The following is a 20931-nucleotide window of genomic DNA, read 5'->3' as shown; positions in this document are numbered from 1 at the left end:
GAGAGCTACTGTGATTCTCAAAGGGGAGACTCCGGAGCCTTGTTCTCTGGTTCACAGGGAGCACTCAAGCTCTGCTCTTGCTCAGCAGTTTCCATTTACCATGAGCCCTAGATATTAATACCCTAGCTGTTCAGAAAAACTTCCAAGGTGCTTACTTTCACACAAAATCATTAACATGGTGAGTTAAAAGTTAAATTTGGTTCCAAATTATTGAACATACATTGGTGTATGTTTCCTAAGTATGCAGGCCCTCTGCTTTAGAATTAGGGAGAATTGCTGAAACCGGTTTGGCTCAGTGGATAGAGTGTCGGTCTGCGGACTGAAGGGTCCCGCATTTGATTCCGGTCAAGGGCATGTACATTGGTTGCGGGCACATCCCCGGCAGGGGGTATGCAGGAGGCAGCTGGTCGATGTTTCTCTCATCGATGTTTCTAGCTCTTTATCCCTCTTCCTTCCTCTCTGTGGAAAATTAATAAAATATATTAAAAGAAAATTAGGGAGAATTGTTCACGTCATTGAATAACAAATAAAATCATTTAGTGCTTTGTCTGTAGTATGTACACAGTTCATATTTATTAAGCAAATAATCAATGTTCGTTTATTAAGCAAATATTTGAACTGTTCTAGAACTTACCAGGTGACCTAATAATATTCAGGAATACAGGAAAACCCCATTTATTTTCAGATGTTTCTCATGTACTAATAGAGGACTCAGGGGAGGCTGTTTCTCTCAAATCCTGCGTGAGCCAATATGGAGGAAGCTTTCCTTTTATACCCCTTTGGTTTCTTTGTCCCCCAAATATGGTACAGGCCTTCCGGACCTTTAAAGGGCTTTGCAAAAAGCCCTATGTGTTGGGGTGGGGGTCGTGAGACCATATCTAAAGGCCTGGCCTGATGCCAATGTTGATATGGCTTCTCTAAAATGGGAGTTGTACTTAGGTAAACAAGTCTTGCAAGACCAGATGATTAAAGGGGCAGTGACTAGACTATAGGCTAACAAGAATGTGCATTAGGTTACTGGCACAGATTCAGATTGCTAGCCTCCCCCCGCCCCCCCAAATGTCTCATTTTCTTCAAAAGAACACTTACTCTCTGGGGGACATTCAGTAAGGCTCTGGGGCTAAAATGGGTGACGACAGACCTGTCCTTAAAGCTCTTACCGTTAAGAGGAAGCCAAAGTGTTTACAGGTTGAATTGTGCCCTAGCAACAAGATATGTTGAAGTCCTAACACCGGGTGCCTCAGAATGTGGCCTTATTTGGAAATAGGGTCTCTACAGAGGTAATCAAGATAAAGTGAAATCATTAGAATATGCCCTCATCCAGTATGACTCAGGGGAATTTGGACACAGAGATAGACATAAATAGAAATGCAGTCTTAGACCAGTCAATCAAGAATCACCTGATCAGCATAAGATGGGCATTCTGTTGATAGATCCCTGCCACTCCCTCTAAGGCAGGGGTCTTCAAACTTTTTAAAGTGGGGGCCAGATCACGGTCCCTCAGAGAGCTGGAGGGCCGGACTATATGAACTACTAATTCCTACTGTAACACCTTGGCTGCGCTCACTGCCCAAAAAACCTGGCGGGCAGGATCAGACTCCCCTGGGGGCTGCATGTGGCCTGCGGGCCGTAGTTTGAAGACCCCTGCTCTAAGGGAAGTAACCTTGCAATAACCAATCTGCTTGCTTTTTTTTTCTTTTTTCTTTATTCCTGCCCTCTTCTGGGTATAAAATCTCTTGCTTTGTATATCTCTTTGAGCTCCTTTCTAGCTGCTAGATTGAATGCTGCTTGGATCATGAATCTTTGAATAAAGACACTGCGGTCTTTGAAATGTACTCAGTTGAATTTGTTTCTTAACAAGACACACACAGGGAGAACATCCTGTCACTTGAAGGCAGCTATCAAGGAACGCTATCAAGGAATGCCAAAGATTGCCAGCAAACCATCAGAAACGAGAAACAAAAAATTTCAGCACAGCCCTTAGAACTAACCCTGCTGAAACCTCCTTCTTCTAGCCCCCAGACCCCTGAGCCAGTAAATTTCTGTTATTTAAGTCACTAAGTTTGTGGTATTTTGTTACAGAAAGTAACAGATGAAGTAACAGGAAAGTAACAGATGAAGGCAAAACGAAGCAGTCACAAAGCTGGGTGACGTCATCCATAGGTTCTTGGAAAAGGTGATTTTAAGTGAAGTGATGTATAATAAGACCCATTTCACCACGGGCTAATTGACATAAAAAAAAAAAAGACTGAAGTTCCTTTGACATATTTCTGGTCACAAAATGATCACCAAACATCTAAATAATGACCTAAAACACATTTATTAGTAATATATGTATATTTTAATACACTTTTATTGATTCTAGAGAGGAAGGGAGAGGGAGAGAGAAAGATAGAAACATCAATGACAAAAGAGAATCCTTGATAGGCTGCCTCTTCCACGCTCCCTATCGGGATTGAGCCCACAACCGGTCATGACCAGACCTTGACCAGAATTGAACCTGAGACCTTTCAGTCCACAGGCTGAACCAGCTGAGCAACACATTTAATATTAAACATTGAAATAAATGTGACCTATGCGTACATTTAAAAAAAGTTCATATAAACAAGTAAGATAATTCTTTTCCAACCCACTCATTCCGTTCAGGGTTGTGGGTGGCTGGAGCTTCTCTGAGCAGCTCAGCTCAGGCTCAAGGTGAGACCCACCCTGTACAGACCGCCATCCATTGCAGGACCACTCACACCCGCACTCACACTCACTCCGACGGGGACAGTTTAGCCGTGCCAGTGCATCTCTCGTGGATATCTTTGGGACCTGAGTATCCAGAGAACACCCACACAGGCCTGGGGAGAGCCTGCAAACTCCATAGACAGTGGCCCAGCCTGGAATCAGTTCTCACCGCACCCGCACCCCCGCCCCACTCCTGCATCAACATCATAACAAAATGACATTGAGCAAAACTATGTTATTTGAGACCCTGCTGTATGGGCACATGTATGTGATGCTGAAGGGGTGAGCAGAAGCCTCACTATGGGCCCTTGTAAGGAGAAGATAGAGGAGAGACAAGACCCGAGGCCTCGCCAGCTGGCACAGGCACAGAGAGCTTCTTTTTATGTTTTTAAACCATAGAAGGGGACGTGTTCTTCCCTTTCCCAATTTGTTTTTCCTGACAGGATAGAGGCTTTATCAACTGGAACGCCTTACAGCTGGAGCAAGGCCTCGGATCCTCGGCAGCAGAGAGAAGGTACGGAGGAGGATGTGAAGGTTAGCGGTGGGGACTCTTAAAGCACTTGGCCTCATCCAGCTGCCCTCCGACTGGTTTGCTCCGGATGCACATGGAGCTGCTGTGGGATGGAAACCGTGGATGGGCCATTTTGATTTCATGGACTTGCTGATTTTTAGCCAGAAAGTCTGTGAAAGAAATTATAAATGTTATGTGACTTAAACTGTTTTTAAAAAGCAATACTTCCTTTCTTTTTATTTCACTAGCTGAGTTTAAAAATCAAGAAGGAAATTTGTGTTTGGGATCATAAGAAGCAAAAGAATTGATAAGAAGTTTATCTGGAGGCCAGGGCCTTTCACAGACAAAATGTCTAGATTCTGGAGAGTGGCAGAAAGTATGAACAAATCTTTTCTTTTTCTGTTTTGTTTTTGTTTTTTAATTTTCATTCACTGATCTTAGAGAAAGAGAGAAGGGGGGGGGGGGAGAGAGAGAGAGAGAGAGAGGATCAAACCCACAACCTTGGTTAATCTGGAGGACTCTCTAATCAACGGAGTTACATGGCCAGGGCCACAAACAAATCTTTTCTTTAGTAATATGTTCATTTTAAAAATATTCTCATTTTTAATATTTTTTTATTTTATTGATTTTTGAGAGAGAGGAAAGGAGAGGGGGAGAGAGAGAAACATCTATGTGTCAGAGAAACATTGATCTGTTGCCTCCCGCACTTGCCCCAAAAAGGCATCAAACCTGCAACCTGGGTATGTGCTCAGACCAGGAGTCAACTGGGAATCAGACCACTGACCTTTTGGTGCACAGGACAATGCTTCAATCCACTGAGCCACACTGGCCAAGGCTGTGATAATTTTAAAATGATATTTATAGTTTTGCTAAATATATATTTTCTAAATTTTGGGATTTTGTATTAAATATCTTTTAAATTTCAAAATATGCAATAAAACTGGAAAATATTTGTATTTACCTTGATTTTAAAGAACATAATTCTGTGTTTCATTCTCTGCTGATACATGCAGTTATTACAAAGCATAAAATTGTGAACTTGGGGCATGGCAAGAATTGGATTTCTGAATAACAATAAAAATAGCAAAAGTTTATGCAAATGTGATAAAATGTGATATTTCAATTGTAATTAAAAATGCTCATACAACTCAATAGCAAAAAGCCAAACAATTTAATTAAAAAAATGGGCAGAAGACCTGAACAGACATTTTTCCAAAGGAGTTCTACAGGTGAACAACAGGCACATGGAAAAGATGTTCAACATCATTAATCACTAGGGAAATGAAAATCAAAACGACAATGAGATGTCACTTTACACCTGTGGGAATGGCTATCATAAAAACAGACAAGAAATAACAAGTGTTGCTGAGAATGTGAAGAAAAGAAAACTCTTGTGTTCTGTGAGTGGGAATGTAAATTGGTACAGCCACTATGGAAATAGTCTGAAGGGTCCTGAAAAATTTAAAACATGGAATTATCATATGATCCAGCAATTCCACTTCTGTGGGATTTATCTAAAAAAAAAAGAAAACATGAATTCAATTAGATAGATGTACCCCATGTTCATAGCAATGTTATTTACAATGGCCACTATATGGAAACAACATTAAGTGTAAATGGAACATTATCCTATCTAATAAAGAAGTAATATACAAATTGACCAAAACTCAAGATGGCCGCCCCATGTGGACACAAGATGGCTGCTACAAGATGGCCAATAGGAGAAGGCAGTTGGGGGTGACCAGGTCAGCAGGGGTGGGCAGTTAGGGGCAACCAGGCAGGCAGGGGAGGGCAATTGGGGGCAATTGGGCCTGCAGGGGAGCAGTTAAGGTGTCGATCAGGCTGGCAGGGGAGTGGATAGGGGGTGATCAGGCTGGCAGGCAGAAGCAGTTAGGGGCAATCAGGCAGGCAGGCAGGCAGGCGAGCAGTTGGGAGCCAGCAGTCCTGGATTGTGAGAGGGATGTCCAACTGCCCTTTTAGGCCCTATCCCGGTGAGCAGTTGGGCATCCCTCGAGGGGTCCCAGATTGGAGAGGGTGCAGGCTGGGCTGAGGGACACACCTCCCCATGCACGAATTTCATGCACTGGGCCTCAAGGAAAGTCATAAGAAGAATAGAGTCTTGCCATTCGAAACTTTACAACGTGGATGAAACTTGAGGGCATTATGCTAAGAGAAATAAGTCAGGCAGAGAAAGAAAAATATTGTATAATCTCACTTATACGGGGACTCTAAAAAACAAACAAAAACAACAATAAACCAAGCCCACAAATGCAGAGAATAGTTGGTGCCTTGCCAGAGGGGAGCAGGATGGGGGGGTTGGGCAAAATGAGTGAAGGGGGTCAAAAGGTACAAACTTCCAGTTATAAACTAAGTCGTGAGGATGTAATGTACAACATAGTGACTATATTAAAACTGTATTGCATATTTGAAAGCTACTAAGAGAGTAAGTCTGCTCATGATTCCATGTACTTTTTAAGATTTCCCTCTTCTGAGTGGCAGAGAAGGACTCTCCAGGATGTTCCAATTTTTTTTAAACCAAAATTTTAAAAAAAGCGCCACGTTCCAGAGATCTGCTTCTGATGAGGCTGTTGCCTCTGTGGCCGTGGGAAAACTTGTTCGGGGTTACGTGAGGAGTCTCGGTTCCAGTGCCATCTGTGTAGCGAGCAAGAGTGATGCTGACTCAGGGAAGTCCCTTCTTCAGGAACGTAGACACAGATGTGCGACAAAGCGAGGCAGGACTTCTCCCTGTGCGGAGAATAAGATATGTTTCTTTTCAGACAAAGTTCTGTTGGGCAATTTTTCTTCTTCTTTTCTTTATTAAAAAAAAAAATCATTCAAAAAAATCCAGTTTTGCCGAAACCGGTTTGGCTCAGTGGTAGAGTGTCGTCTGCGGACTGAAAGGTCCCAGGTTCGATTCCGGTCAAGGGCATGTACCTTGGTTGCGGGCACATCCCCGGTAGGGGGTGTGCAAGAGGCAGCTGTTCAATGTTTCTCTCTCATCGACGTTTCTAGCTCTCTATCCCTCTCTCCTCCACTCTGTAAAAAATCAATAAAATATACTTAAAAAAAAAAAATCCAGTTTTTGTAGTTTTTAAAAAGGACTGATAAAAGGTGTAAGCGTTTTTCTCTGTTGGCATCAGCAAGCACAGGATGAACAAAACGAAGAGATGGCAATGCTACGGTGACAGCCTGTCCTGTCCACCAGTTGCCTGCTGAAGGGGAAGCTCGAGGTTGCCAGTTCCTCAACGATATGCTTTCAGGGTTTAAAAGAACATCACGTGTTTGACAGCACTGTTTCTAGGCTTCCCCCCAGGACACACAGTCAGGGGTCCTCAAACTTTTTAAAGTGGGGGCCAGATCACGGTCCCTCAGAGAGCTGGAGGGCCGGACTATATGAACTACTAATTCCTACTGTAACACCTTGGCTGTGCTCACTGCTCAAAAAACCTGGCGGGCAGGATCAGACTCCCCTGGGGGCTGCATGTGGCCGGAGGGCCGTAGTTTGAAGACCCCTGGAAGTCATCGTGCTGGGTGGGATATTGTGTGTGTTCTTTAGAAGCCAACAAATCACAGTGTACTGTGCTACTCCAAGAACACATGTGGGTAGTGACGCTGCCTAACAAATTTAAAATTCTCTATAACAGACTCAGTAATTATTTAAAAAGAAGTTCACAGGTTTGGCTGGCCCAAAGCTCTTGTAGAAAAATAAGAGTTCCACTTGTCCTGGAGACAGGGTCAGGAATCCAGTGTTCCAAAGACAAACCGGCCACCTTCTGGCTCAGCGATACCTTTGGACTGGGACTCCAAAGGTTACTAAATGCTCTTGCATTTTCGTTGCTACCTTTGAGTCACTCCCTTGCTTTCCAGAGGGAGAGATTCCTGAGGTTGTCTTTCTTTACAGTGTCTCCAGAGTTTTCCTCGTGTTTTTGTTGTCATTAGTAAAGCTCCAACATTTATGTTTCTAAGCAAAGTTGCCTTTTGCTCTGTAATGCCCTCTTTTTCCTCTCCCATCAGAAATTCTGAAATTTGGAAGAGTGTAACCATTTGTGTGAAGAAAAAGAAAGCTACGTGTTTATAGCTGTTTTTTTTTTTAAATTTAATTTTATTGATTTTCCACAGAGAGGAAGGGAGAGGGATAGAGAGCTAGAAATGTCGATGAGAGAGAAACATTGATCAGATGCCTCCTGCATACCCCCTACCGGGGATGTGCCCTCAACCAAAGTACATGCCCTTGACCAGAATAGAACCTGGGACCTTTCAGTCTGCAGGCCGTCGCTCTATCCACTGAGCCAAACCGGTTTTGGCTATAGCTGTGTTTTTAAAGAAAAGAAAAACAATAAATAAACACTTTTTTGAAATTATAAGAAAGGTAAGTATTGTAGAAGGGCCACATGGCAAGCTCTGTGGAGGATACTTTATCTCAATCATTTTATGTAATTCTCACAGCGGCCTTTTCCATGTTGCAGATAACAGAGAGATGAAGCACTTTGTCTAGTTCAGGATGGCCAGGCCTGTCTGGCTACGAGCCTCATGGACTCAAAACTGAACAGATTTTTATCTCTTTTGAATGGGAAGCAGGGTGGATTGGAATGAGCACATTGAAACCGTTGTCAAGACTGGTGGTTCCACTGTGGTATGCTTTCTCCTTGTATGTAAGAAGGAACAATGTAATAATCTGGTCTCCAAAGCTTGCAAAATAGGTTCTGGAGAGACTGCCATTGGTGACATGATGGTGGCGGCTGATGCAAGCCTATGCTTCCTTGTAGGACAGTGGGAGCGCTGGGGAACCACAACCGATCTGATTGACAGGGGGATGGCAGAGTAAGTGGTAGGTAGTAACTGGAGCTCAAGTGTCATTTCTGCGGGGAGCTGAGGCCCATTCACTCCCATTAAAGAGCACCAGACTGATAAGGTAGGGAAGACTGACATTAGAATGTACAAGCTGCCCCTTCCCTTTGCAGAGTACTAGTAGTTACCGAATCTTCAAGGGCAGCCAGTAGCAGCCAGTGTCCATCAAATCCTTTCCCTGTGCCTAGAATTGCAGACCAATCTTTTAAATCTCATTTAATTATCACAACAACCCTACAAAGTAAATACTTTTGTTGTCTTTGTTTTACATTTGAGAGTGTAAGTTTCTTGCTCAAGATCATAGAGCTGGTAGATAAAGGATAATCCTGCTTGTAATCACTAACCTATTTGTACCACTTCCATAGGCTTTTGTGTTTTTACAGGATTGTGAGCCCTGGATTTCACTTAGCTGAGAGACTTCCAGGTTGAGAAGCCTAAATAGGTCAGGAACGCTCTGAGGAATGCAACCCCATTTTCATCAGAATTACTAGCATGAGGTTCACCTGATTTTATTGTCTCAGCTCTTTAACCTTCAATCTCACCCAGAACTAACCCCCAAAAGAGTTATATTTTCATTGTGCCTGTCAACCCAGGCCTTAAAAAAGTGTGATAAAACCCACTGGGTCATGGTGCATAATTCTTTTTGGATTCTGTTTGATAGCATTATGTTGAGAATTTTGATGTCTATATGCATAAGGGATATTTATTTGCAGTTTTCTTATTTTGTCACGTCTTTGCCTGGTTGAGATATCCATCTTTTAGATTGAACTGAGAAGTCTTCTTCCCTCTTCACTTTTTAGAAGTGTTTGTGGGAGTTTGCTGGTATTTCCTCCTTAAACATTTGGTAGAACTGATCAGTAAAGATTTTGGATTATAAATTCAATCTCTTTATTTCTTATAGGTCTATTCAGATTTTTTTTCTTGAATTTGTTTCAGTAGTTTGTGCCTTACTAGGAATTTATTATTTCATCTCGGTATCTAATTTATTGGCATGAAATTGTTCGTAGTATGCCTTTATAATTCTTTTATTTTTATACTAGTGGCCCAGTGCACGAAATTTGTGCATGGAGGTGGGTGGGGGGGGGGGAGGGGAATTGTTCCTCAGCCCAGCCTGCACCCTCTCTGATCTGGGACCCTTGGAAAGATGTCCTACTGCTGGTTTATAGGGATTGGGCCTAAACCGGCAGTCGGACATCCCTCTCACAATATGGGATTACTGACTCCAGCCGCTCACCTGCCTGCCTGCTTGCCTGCCTGCCTGATTGTCTCTAACCACTCTGCCTGCCAGCCTGGTCACCCCCACCTTCCCTCCCCACTGGCTTGCTCACCCACAATTGCCCCCCTGCTGGCCTGCTCACTCCAAACTGCCCCACCCCGCTGTCCTGATCACTTCCTACTGACCCCCACTGACCTGATTGCCCTCAACTGGCCCCCCTGCTGGTCTGCTTACCCTCAATGGCTTGCCCCAACCAACCTGATCACCCACAACTGCTATCCCTTCCTGGCCTGATCACCCCGTGGTGACCCAAGCTCCCAGCCCCTCCTTTTTTCTTTTTCTTTTTTTCAGTGCCTCCTTGAGCGGAGGCCAGGGCCTGCGGAAGAAAGTTTCTGGGATTTATCATCTATAATTGAAATTTTGTAGCCTTGAGCAGAGACCAGTGCTGGCCAGGGCGGGTGGGAAGCTTGGCTTCCTCCATTGTTGGGTCAACCCAAGCTTCCTGCTCGCTCCAGCTCTGTGGCTGCTGCCATATTGGTTGGGTCTATTTGCATAGTCACTCCTGATTGGCTGGTGGGTGTGGCTTGTGGGCATAGCGAAGGTACGGTCAATTTGCATGTTTCTCTTTTATTTGGGTAGAAGATTGGTAGTAATGTCTCCTCTTTCATTTCAAATTTAAGTATTTAATATGTCTTTTTTCCTTGATCAATAGTTAGAACATTTTGTTGATTTTTTAAAAGAATCAATGAACAATTTTCTTTCTATTCTGTATTTTATTTCTTTCAACTCTACTTTTCATTATTTTTTTTCTGCTTGCTTTAAGTGTAGTCTGCTCTTATTTTTCCAGTTTCTTGAGTTGAAAGATTAGATTGTTGACTTAATACAATCATTTACAGGTATAATTTCCTCTAAATGCAGCTTTTATTAATCCCATTTTTAGAATGTCCCATTTTCATTCATCTCAGAGTACTTTTTAATTTCTCTTGTGATTTCTATAAGGCTGTAATGCTTGATTTCCACATATTTGTTAGTTACCCCCCATTTTCTTCATTTATTTATTTCTAATTTTATTTCATTATTAGCAGCCTGTTGCATGAAAATTCATGCACTGGAGGAGGGGTTCCTCAACTGGGCCTGCCCCCTCTCACAATCCAGGAGTTCTCAGGGGCAGGAGGTGACAGGGCGATCAGGGGAAGGCAGTGCTCCATCACATCTCTGCTATTGCCACTGCTGGCAGCTCAAGCCTCGGCCAGCTGTGGTTACCTGTGCTTCAGGTGGCCTGGGTGGCTGGGAGGCTGAGGGGACTAGGATACTCACGAGGCAAGTGCACAGAGCAGCTGGGCCCACCTGGGGGTGGGCCTGGTCTTGCTGCATGCCTGCCACCTCAGCTGGGCTGAGGGGTCTGGACGCCACCATCTGTGGCTGTGGGCACCACCATCTTTGATGGCGGTGCAGTCAATTAGCATATTCCCTCTTTATTAGATAGGATTATTTAAAATAAATAAATGAAAGAATCAAACAAAAATTCTGAAGTTGAAAGGGACAATAACCAAAAAGAAAAATCAATAGAAATGAATTACAATTATGACCATATATGCCGTAAGTACAGAACCTAAAAATTCATGAAGTAAAAACTAACAGAATTGTAAGGAGAAATGGCCAATTCAATGTATAATTGTATAATTTAAATCTTTGTATAATTTAAATCTGTTTGTTTTGTGGTCTAGTAATTGCCTGTCTGGAGAATGTTATTCATAAACCTGAAAAAGAATTTATATTCTGTAGCAGTTGGGTGGAATGCTATTTAGATATCTATTTTGGCTAGTCAATTTATAGTGCTGTTCAGGTCTTCTATTTCTTTTTTAATCTTCTTCCTAGTGATTTTATCCATTATTGAAAGCAAAATATAGAAGTTTCTAATTGTTATTGGTGAATTGGCCATTTCTCCTTGCAATTCTGTTAGTTTTTACTTCATGAATTTTTAGGTTCTGTACTTATGGCATATATGGTCATAATTGTAATTCATTTCTATTGACTTTTCTTTTTAGTTATTGTCCCTTTCAACTTCAGAATTTTTGTTTGGTTCTTTCATTTATTTATTTTAAATAATTTCTCATTATTGGTATTACTTATCTGTTGAGATATTGTTCTCATGTTCTTTCAATTTCTTAGACATGATTTTCTTTGGTTCCATGAATGTGTTTATGATAGCTGATTTAAAGTCTGATCTCATTATCAGCAGAGCTGTGAGAAGTTTCCCCAAAAGTCAATTATCAGCTTTGCCCGTCGGTGTAAGTCTTGGCACAACCCCTGGGTCTTAGGACTGGCCCAGGTTGAAAGGCCTTGCCCTTTCTTCTTCTCAGTCCGGCTTTAATTGGCTTTGATTTGACAATTGATTTGCTTCCTCACGCATGAATTCACTTCGCCTTCCTGAAAGGAAGAGAAGGCTAGAAGGTTAAGCACTCCCACTTTTCATCATATTTCCATGACTGTTTTCCCAACACTTATCCTCTCCAGGTTGTCTACTGACACATGTAACTACTGGCCAGTTGAGTTTGTTTTAGGGTCATCTCTATTAATGTGATCTATCCTAAGTACACATTTTGTTATCTGCACTTGCTATTTTTCCTGCCTCTGAGGTCATCTGAGAAAAATAAATATATTTTGTAATAGTTATTTTTTTTTTTTTATCCTACTAGCATCATAAGCAAATCAGGACAATTTCTGGTGACAAGTTCTGTTAGAGATAAACCTTAAATCCGTGCGAATGGATGGTGTGATGCAGAGTCATGGAAGAAAAAAGTTAACTTTCTCATTCTATGCAATTTTCGAGCTTCCCACTTGGCGGGCTTTGAGTTCTGTGTTGACTAGTGGGTAGGAAATCCCTACTCGTAATTTGCAGCAATTTTCTACTTCAAGCCCAGAAAGGTCATTCTAATCTCTCACTGTAAATGGATTTCAAATTGCCTGTGAGTGAGCAACAAAGTACAACTCTTTATTAAAGGAAATCGAGAAGCTTGATTGAGTTTATCTCTCAAGTCTATGTTCCTTTTGGTCCCTCAGAGCTGCTTTGTTCACATAGCTGCTGGCTAAGGAGGAAGGTGTTGGGTTGGTCAGCGTAGACTCTGTTGACCAAGGATGATTTTAGGGCCCAAGGACTCGGAAAACTGCCTGGATAACCTGGACGGGAATGCTGTGTTCTCTTAGACCTCTGGGTTTCACCTTGCTTGCCTTGCCCAGGGTTGCTTCCTCCCTTGGGAATTCTCCTGAATAATATTATTGCTTGTCTTTAGCGCCCCCCTCCCTGCTTTGACCAGTTTCCTCCTTATTTGCTGACTATGTCTCACATTTTCCTGAGGTCATTGCCTGGCTCACTGGCCAGGAACCTTAGCAACTAGAAAGCACCAAAATAACCTTTTCACAGAAAGTCTTTAAAAGATAATTGGGGAGACTGATGTTCAAAGCTGAGTGCAAAAAGGGTTTGACCACTAATTCTTGTTGCCATGGATGTAGAGTTTCACTTGTTTTCTGATTGTGTGTGTGTTTGTGAGAGAGAGGAGAGAGAGAAAGAGGAAGAACAATGTCTGTGTGTTGGTTCTGTTTTTTATAATCTATTTTTATTCATTCATTTATTCATTAATTCATTCATTTGTTCACTCATCCATTCATCCATTCATTCCCACTCTCCTTTATATAGTTCAGTGTAATTTTTTTCTGTTACTCCTGCCATTAAAACACCATCAGAATGAATGATTGTCAAATACAGAAATGCTCTGCATCTGATGACAAACAACTGTTGCCACAAACCCCACCTGAGTGCTCCTCTGTGCCAACAGATCCCCCAGATCTCTCCCAATCCAGGGTTCATACCTGGCATAGCTGACAGAAGAAGATGAGTACTTCTTTGATGTACCTCTGCCTGTACCCATTCTGCTTAGTTGGTCACCCCTACCAGTTATTACATTATTTTGATTGCTTCCTCCTCCTCCTCCTCCTCAAAAAAAAAAAAAAAAAAAAAAAAAAAAAAGCACTTAACTCAGAGAGTACATGGTTATTCAGCCAATCTTAGTTCTGAAATTCAGCCAAGATCTGTGAAGGAAGCACAAGAAATCTCCGAACAGCAAGAACAGATTCCACAAAGTTCAGGCACCAATGATAACACGCTTTCCTCTTAAGGAAGAACTTCGTGACAATTTAGATGGTCACCATATGGACCCAGCTATCTTGCTGAAGTGTGAGCTTCCTGTCACTTGAGGCAGACTTGAACGACTTCCAAGGCCCTTTCCAAGCAAATGATATTTAAAAATTAGTCAACATAACAAATTCTTCCACATACCTAGTATGTCACATGAAATACGTAGGAGCTAAATAAGTATAAAGCCAGGTGCTACCTTAAGGCCTCTGTTTGCCTGTCCTCTGTTTAGACATCTGGTGGCTACAAGAGTCAACTCAATACAGTGTCAGCCTGTAATTATGGGCCTTTATCCGGGAGCATTGCTCATCCATGGCAACCAAGAGGACATGGGATGAAATGACAAGCATGTGTGGGGATATCAGGATGCTGGGAGGGAAATGGTTTGATTTCAGGAATAAGCAGTTGAGCTTTGTAAGTACATGGCACAATGAAGGGAGCTTTATCTTCTGGGATGAAACTGAAATGGAAGGAATTCCTAGTCTCCTGCTATGGATGAGGCGGCCATTGCTATGTCCCTTGGAGGGACATAAACTCTCCGATATGGCATCCAGGTGAAGGGTGTTGGTAACCAAGGGCTGACTTCTGAGGAAGGTTGCAGGTGAGCTGTTGGGAAGGAAGGAAACAGAATCAGGAGTCTAGGGAGGATGTCGGTATGGCTGCTGCCGTGACTTCTCATAAGTTCACTAACTTGAATGCACTTCAGTTTTCTTCGTTGTTAAATGGGGATTATCATATTCCCCCCTGGACCTTTCCTTAGCAATGGTAACGTCATGACAAGTGTCAGTGATTATGTTTGCTAGCAGCCCAGGAAGCCACGTGGCTCCTGAAAAGGGAAACATCCCAAGGGCCTGTAGCTGAGAGACCTCCCTGGAGCCCCATGTTCTTTGATCATATTCTTAAATTAAAAAATTCAAACCTCAGGAAAGTTGAAAGAACAGAATAATTAACACGCAAATACTGTACTTCCAGACTCACCAGCTATTAGTGTGCATGCGAGCGTGTACACACACACACACACACACACACACACACATACTTTATTTTATTTTTTTAAAAAAATATTGATTTTTTACAGAGAGGAAGGGAGAGAGATAGAGAGCTAGAAATGTCAATGAGAGAGAAACATCGACCAGCTGCCTCTTGCACACCCCTATTGGGGATGTGCCCGCAACCAATGTACATGCCCTTGACGGGATTCAAACCCGGGACCTTTCAGTCTGCAGACCGACACTCTACCACTGAGCCAAACCGGTTTCAGCCACACACACACTTTAGTTTTATATGCTATCTGCAAATAATATGTTGGTATCACAACACTTCACTTCCATATGATTCTAAATAATGCATAAAGACATTTTTAAAAATTCTCATCCAAAGAATGAGGATATTTAGAATATTTTTTCATTGTAATTTTTGAGAGAGTGGAAAGGAGAGGGGATAGAGAGGAGAGAGAAACATCAACATGAGAGAGACACATCAAATGGTTGCCTCCCACACACACCCTGACCAGGGGCAGGGATCAAACCTGCAACCAAGGTATGTGCCCTTCATTGAGAATCAAACCCGAGAACCTCTGGTGCACAGGCCTACGCTCTAATCACTGAGGGCACCATCAGGGCACAAAGACATTTTTCACTTTCCTATTCAATAATCCTAATATTTCCATAACCAAGGGAACATAATTTATTTCCAACACACAGTCAATAAGTAAATTTTCTAAATTGTTTCCAGAATGTTGTCAGAGTCAAGGTTAATGCATTACACTAGCCTACTGTTGTTTTTATTTTAAAAAATATTTTTATTGATTTCAGAGAGGAAAAGAGAGGGAAAGAGAAATAGAAACATCAATGATGAGAAAGAATCATTTTGGCTTCCTCTTGCACATCCCACATTGGGGATCGAGCCAGCAACGCTGCCCTGACAGGGAATCAAACTGACCTCCTCGTTCATAGGTTGACCGTCAACCATGCAGCCACTCCCAGTAGGCTGTCTGCTTTTTCTTTTACAGACTTTATAGCTGCCTCCCCTTCGCCCTGTGTCCTTCCTTAGAGAATCTTTGACATGCTTAGGCCAGACTCCCTGCAGGTACTTTGTTTCGGTTATCGTTTCTTTGTTGAGTTGTATTTCTTAGTCAGCCCTTCTAGCCCGGGTCTTATGAGTCCTGGTTGGCTTTGATGCTGTAGCCCAAGGCCCTGGGTGTGAACTAAGGTTAAGTCTTTGTACACATATGCCTCCAAAGGACTCCAGGGTCACTCAACCCCTGTTGCCCATCCCCCTTAACCTAGGTTTACTACGAAAATCAGTCATGTTTCCTACACCACGACCTCTGGATCATGTCTAAAACGTGAAGCAGAGAAGGAACAGGGGCGTTTGATTCAGTTTTCATCTGCAGTGATGCTGTGGGCTCCCTCTCAAGGCACCGAAGGTACAGTAGGGGGTGAACGCAGATTTGGAAGAGGATTTGTTGTTTCTGGCTTGAGTACATGTGAGGAAGCCTTCTCCCCCTTCGGCGTGACCGTAAGGGATTCTCACACTGTGGGCTGTAAGCAGGGCTGGCTCAGACTGTGAGTTGTGAAATGTTGGGTGGGCGGAGAGGACAGGAAACTGGGCTGTCATGGCCACAAGCCTCCCAGCATTTACACAAGTCCTCTGATTTCCCCAGGAATCTGTACTGATGGACACAGAGGGATCATTTGGCAGATGAGGAAATGAGCCCCAGGGAGAGGTGATTTGCCCAATGTCTCCAGCTGGTTGGTGGGCAGACCTGAGATTTAAGCTCGTCCTCAGCTCTGTGTTTTTCTCTGTTATCCACAAATATGGAATCACTAGCCTTTGCATTTTATCATTTATTTATTTATTTATTTATTTATTATTTTAAAAATAATATATTTTATTGATTTTTCACAGAGGGGAAGAGAGAGGGATAGAGAGTTAGAAACATCGATGAGAGAGAGTCATCAATCAGCTGCCTCTTGCACACTCCCTACGGGGGATGTGCCCGCAACCAAGGTACATGCCCGTGACTGGAATCGAACCCGGGACCTTTCAGTCCGCAGACCGACGCTCTATCCACTGAGCCAAACTGGTTTCAGCTAGCCTTTGCATTTAGATGCCTGAGAAAACAGTGTGAAATGGCAAATGCTGGAGGAGAAGATTAATTCAGCAGATTCGAGAGTCTCTCATAGTTAACACATTGCAAACCAGAAGTGTTATTGCTAGCTTTACCCAGTGGCCAGGTTAGTCTCTATTGAATGAGTACAAAAAACGTTTTACAAAGTATCATACTTTAAAAAGATATTAGCTTGTAAGAACATGTAATAAATAACTTCAAAATGCATTGGGTGTTTAATTTTAAGGCGTGCCTTTAACATTTATGTGGAACACTGTGTAATATGAGAGTGCTCATGATCCACCCGCAATGTGTTGAAATGAGAAGCATGTTCTGCTCCCATATCTTTAAACCTTCCAACATGACAAATGTGGCAATTTCTGTGGAAGGGCTGCGTGCTTTGCTTCTTAAAAACTCTTTCCTTTCTGGTCTTCCAAAATCATAGGCTTTTGACCTTCAGAGTTGAGTCAAGACACTATGTGTTTGGGGATAGGAAACTTTTTCTTGGATTGCGGTAATGGATTAGTTGTTTTATAAATTGCAAACTGATCACTTTTGGAACTGTTTTTTTTTTTTTTTTTTTTTTTAACAGTTATTTTTCTGAAGTAATTTTGCAAAAATCTCTCTCTTCCTCCTCCACAGGCATATAAATAACTCTTGCAATGACTAGGTGTCTGTCTTAACCTGTCTATTACAGAGGGAGTTTTCAGAAGTTCCCACTATACCAAATTTCAGATCATGGCCTAGATTGTACTTGGATCTTAAAAATAGAATTTAAGGTAATTTTTCTCAAGCAAGTTACAAACATTGCTGTGGTTTTATTTTTGTACATAAAATATATTTGTTCTACAGGTCTCTCTCTCTCTCTCTCTCTCTCTCTCTCTCTCTCTTTTTAATTTTTTTTTATTTTTAGTTAAAATATATATCTTCTGTTCCCTATAAAAAGGAAGGAGGAAAGGAAGGAAGGAAAAAGATTAAAAAAATCATCAACCACTTAAACTTAGTCACAGTTTATTATTTTGACCAATTATTTAGATTGTTATTTTTCAAGCTCTTTCCAATGTTTATGAAAGTCTTTTTCAGGAGCAGTGAAGGAAAAGTCAGTAGATCCACATTTGTATTAGATGTTTTGGCTGCAAGGAGCAGAAACAAGTAAAAAAATAAACCTCCAGACCACTTTAAATGATAAAACTTATTGGCTCCCATCATAAGGAATCTGAAAGTGGTGTGGCCTTCAGGCGCATTACTCTTGTGATTCGATGATGTCATGAGGGACTCAGATTCTTTCCATCTCACCGTTCTGCTAATCACAGTATGAACTTTGTTTTAAGGCTGGCTGCTCTTGGGGGTCAAAATACGCTTGTCAGTAGCAATTGGAGCCATGGGAGTCCTGCTCAGGTTTATAAAAAATTTGAAAGAGCGACCATTTTTTCCTATGGTTCTCTCTGGTTCCAGGAAAAATTTCCAGAACAAGTCATGTGCCCTGAATTGAGTCATTTGCCCATTTCTGAACCATGTCCTGCCACAGTGAGAGTGCCATGCTTAGGCCCTGTTCTCTTAGGGTGTGTTCCCCGGGAAGCAAACTCTGAGACAATTTGTGTGCATGAGGTTTATGGGAAAATGCTTTGCAATCCACACTTGTCGGGGAATGAAGGAGGTAGCACTGGACAAAGGACAGAGTTAAAAACGTAGTCAGTTCCATAGGGAATGCTGGAGCTGTGATGCCCCGTCAGAGCTGTCCTTTCTCGCCTTAAGACTGCCCAGCTTCACACCTCCACCTGGACCAGTCACTGGATGTGAGCTGCCTGCAGGGAGACCGTGTGGCCTTGAGCAAGTTCGCTGTCTTTGGCTCTGCCTGTCCAGGGCGGTTCCTAGAAAGGGACTCAGATGAGAGCCATTCATCATCAAAACTCCCAGCAGCCGGAGGTCTGGATGTTTCAGTCTCAAAGTGTGGGGATCTGGGCAGCACATCACAACACACATTGCATTTTATCTCTTGGCCTATTTGAGTCTACTTTCTTTGATTGATATGCTCTGGGGAGAGCTCCTCTAGGATTCGATTGTTTTGTGCGCCTGGGAAATTTACAAAAGGAAGGCTAGAATCAGGAAGAATTGCCACCCCCTTGAGGATGGAGGATTTGAGTAATCAAATTGCCACCAAGTAGCTAGTTTCTGCAGTAGTAGGCAGATTGGGAAAGAATATCAGAATTTGAAGTGCCACCAAAGTAGCAGGGAATTTACCGTATTTTTTCTTCTTAAGATATCTCCAATTTGATCTCAACATAGTCAAAATCTGGAAGTCAATCCTGTAAAACTGACAGAGACCCAGAAAAATCCCTTTAGTTTTGACTTGAGGAGCAGAAATGAGAACTCTTAAAGCTCAGAGATTGAGGGAATCATCCTGGGTTTTGTATTCCCCTCCCTTTCCCTTTTCTTCATTCACTTTCACATCAGGATCTTGTGCTGGAGGTAGTGGCAGCAAAGTAGCTAGCAGACCCAGAGACAGGGAAGCATCGATCAGACTGTCAGGCCTCAGAAGGAGGGTAGGGTAGGGTGGGGGTGGGGGGGAGAGATCAACCAAAGGACTTGTATGCATGCATATAAACCTAACCAGTGGTCACAGACAACAGGGGGGTAGGGGCATGCGTGGGGAGGGTTTGGGATGGGAATGGGGGGATGAGGACAAATATGTAACACCTTAATTGATAAAGAAATTTTAAAAAAGAAAGAAAAAAATAATTTAAAAAAGAAAGAAAGAAAGAAAGAAAACCACAGAAGCCAAAATTCTGAGGTAATTTTTCATTTTTCATTTGGTGTGGTTGCAGTTCCAAGAGGCAGAGCCAAACAACTCTCTCCAAGCTCCCACCCTCCCTTTTTCTGTCATGAAACATTTGGGCCCCAGATGTGACTTAATCACTGAAGTGAGTGGTTTTGGGCTGATGGACTGAGTAAAGGAGGCCCAAGGAACCAGAAAGTACCAAGGAGATAGGAGAGAAGGAAGAGATTAGGAAATGGATCCTATAAACCTGTTTGGGAACATCTGGGCTACTCTCGAACCTGTCATGATGGATCTGCTCCTAATTAGCATTCCAAAGACTATAGAACTGAGCTAACAGATAGACCTCTTACCAGGTCTCAGATTAATCACTAGGTGACACACTCAGGGGACAGATCTGAACATCATTTAAAGCCTTTGCAACTTGAACTGACGTTTACCACAGCACACAAAAAGTGAGTTGGAACTTTTTGCTTAAATCTAGCCAGGTCAAGTGCTGGCTAAGATAAAAACATAAACATTCTCTCGGATTTAAACAAGATCCCAAGTCTCATAAAGTGATATTTAAAATTTCCAGGACACAATCCAAAATTACTTGGCATTTGAAGAGCTATGAAATTCTCAAAAGATAATCAATAGATGCCAATGATGAGATAGACCACAGATGTTGGAATTATTTGACAAAGACTTTAAAACAGATATTACAAAAATCCTCAAAGGAAAAATTGTAAATATTTTTTTTTGAAACAAGATTAAAATAAAAAGTTAAAATAGAAGATAAAAAGATGAACCAAATGGAAATTTTACCAAAACACATTAACCAATTTGAAAAATTAATTGGAAGGACTCAATAGCAGAATGAAGATGACAGAAAAAAAGAAATAATAGTAAACTTGATGCAAGATTAATGGAAATTATTTTACTTGAACAAGAGAGAAAAGAAAAATTGGAAAAAAAATACCCCAAAAATAATAGAACCTGAAGGTCCTATGGGACGACTAAAGGTCTAATATTTGTGTCATCAGACTTCGAGAGAGAAGGAGAGAAGAAGGCAGGTGATGCTAGGAAAAAATCTGAAAAAATGATAGTTGAAAACGACATCTTTGGAGAAAGTCAGATATCTACAAATTTTAGAAATGGAGCAAACCCCAAATAGGATAAAATAAAATAAATCCATGCCCAAACACATCATACTCAAACTTCCAAACCATGACAAAGAAAAATTATTGAAACAGCTAGAGAGAAACAATGCATTGTCTCTAGGAAAATAACGATTTGGTGACAATGATTCTCTCATTAGAAACTGCAGAGATCAGCCCCCAGAGTGGCTTCATTGGTTGGAGTGTCATCCCAGGCACTGAAAGGTTATTGGTTCGAATCCTAGTCAGAGCACATACCTAGGTTGTGAGCTCAGTCCCCACTTGGGGCATGTATGGAAGGCAACTGATGATGTTTCTCTCTTGCAACTTTCACATTGATGTTTCTCTTTCACTCTCCCCGACTTCTTCCTTTCTTTAAGCACCTCCTTGGGTGAGGATTAAAAAAT

This window comes from Pipistrellus hanaki (assembly GCF_964339955.1).
Source record: "Pipistrellus hanaki genome assembly, chromosome: 7".
NCBI classification, from domain to species: domain Eukaryota; kingdom Metazoa; phylum Chordata; class Mammalia; order Chiroptera; family Vespertilionidae; genus Pipistrellus; species Pipistrellus hanaki.
This window is presented reverse-complemented; position numbering follows the sequence as displayed.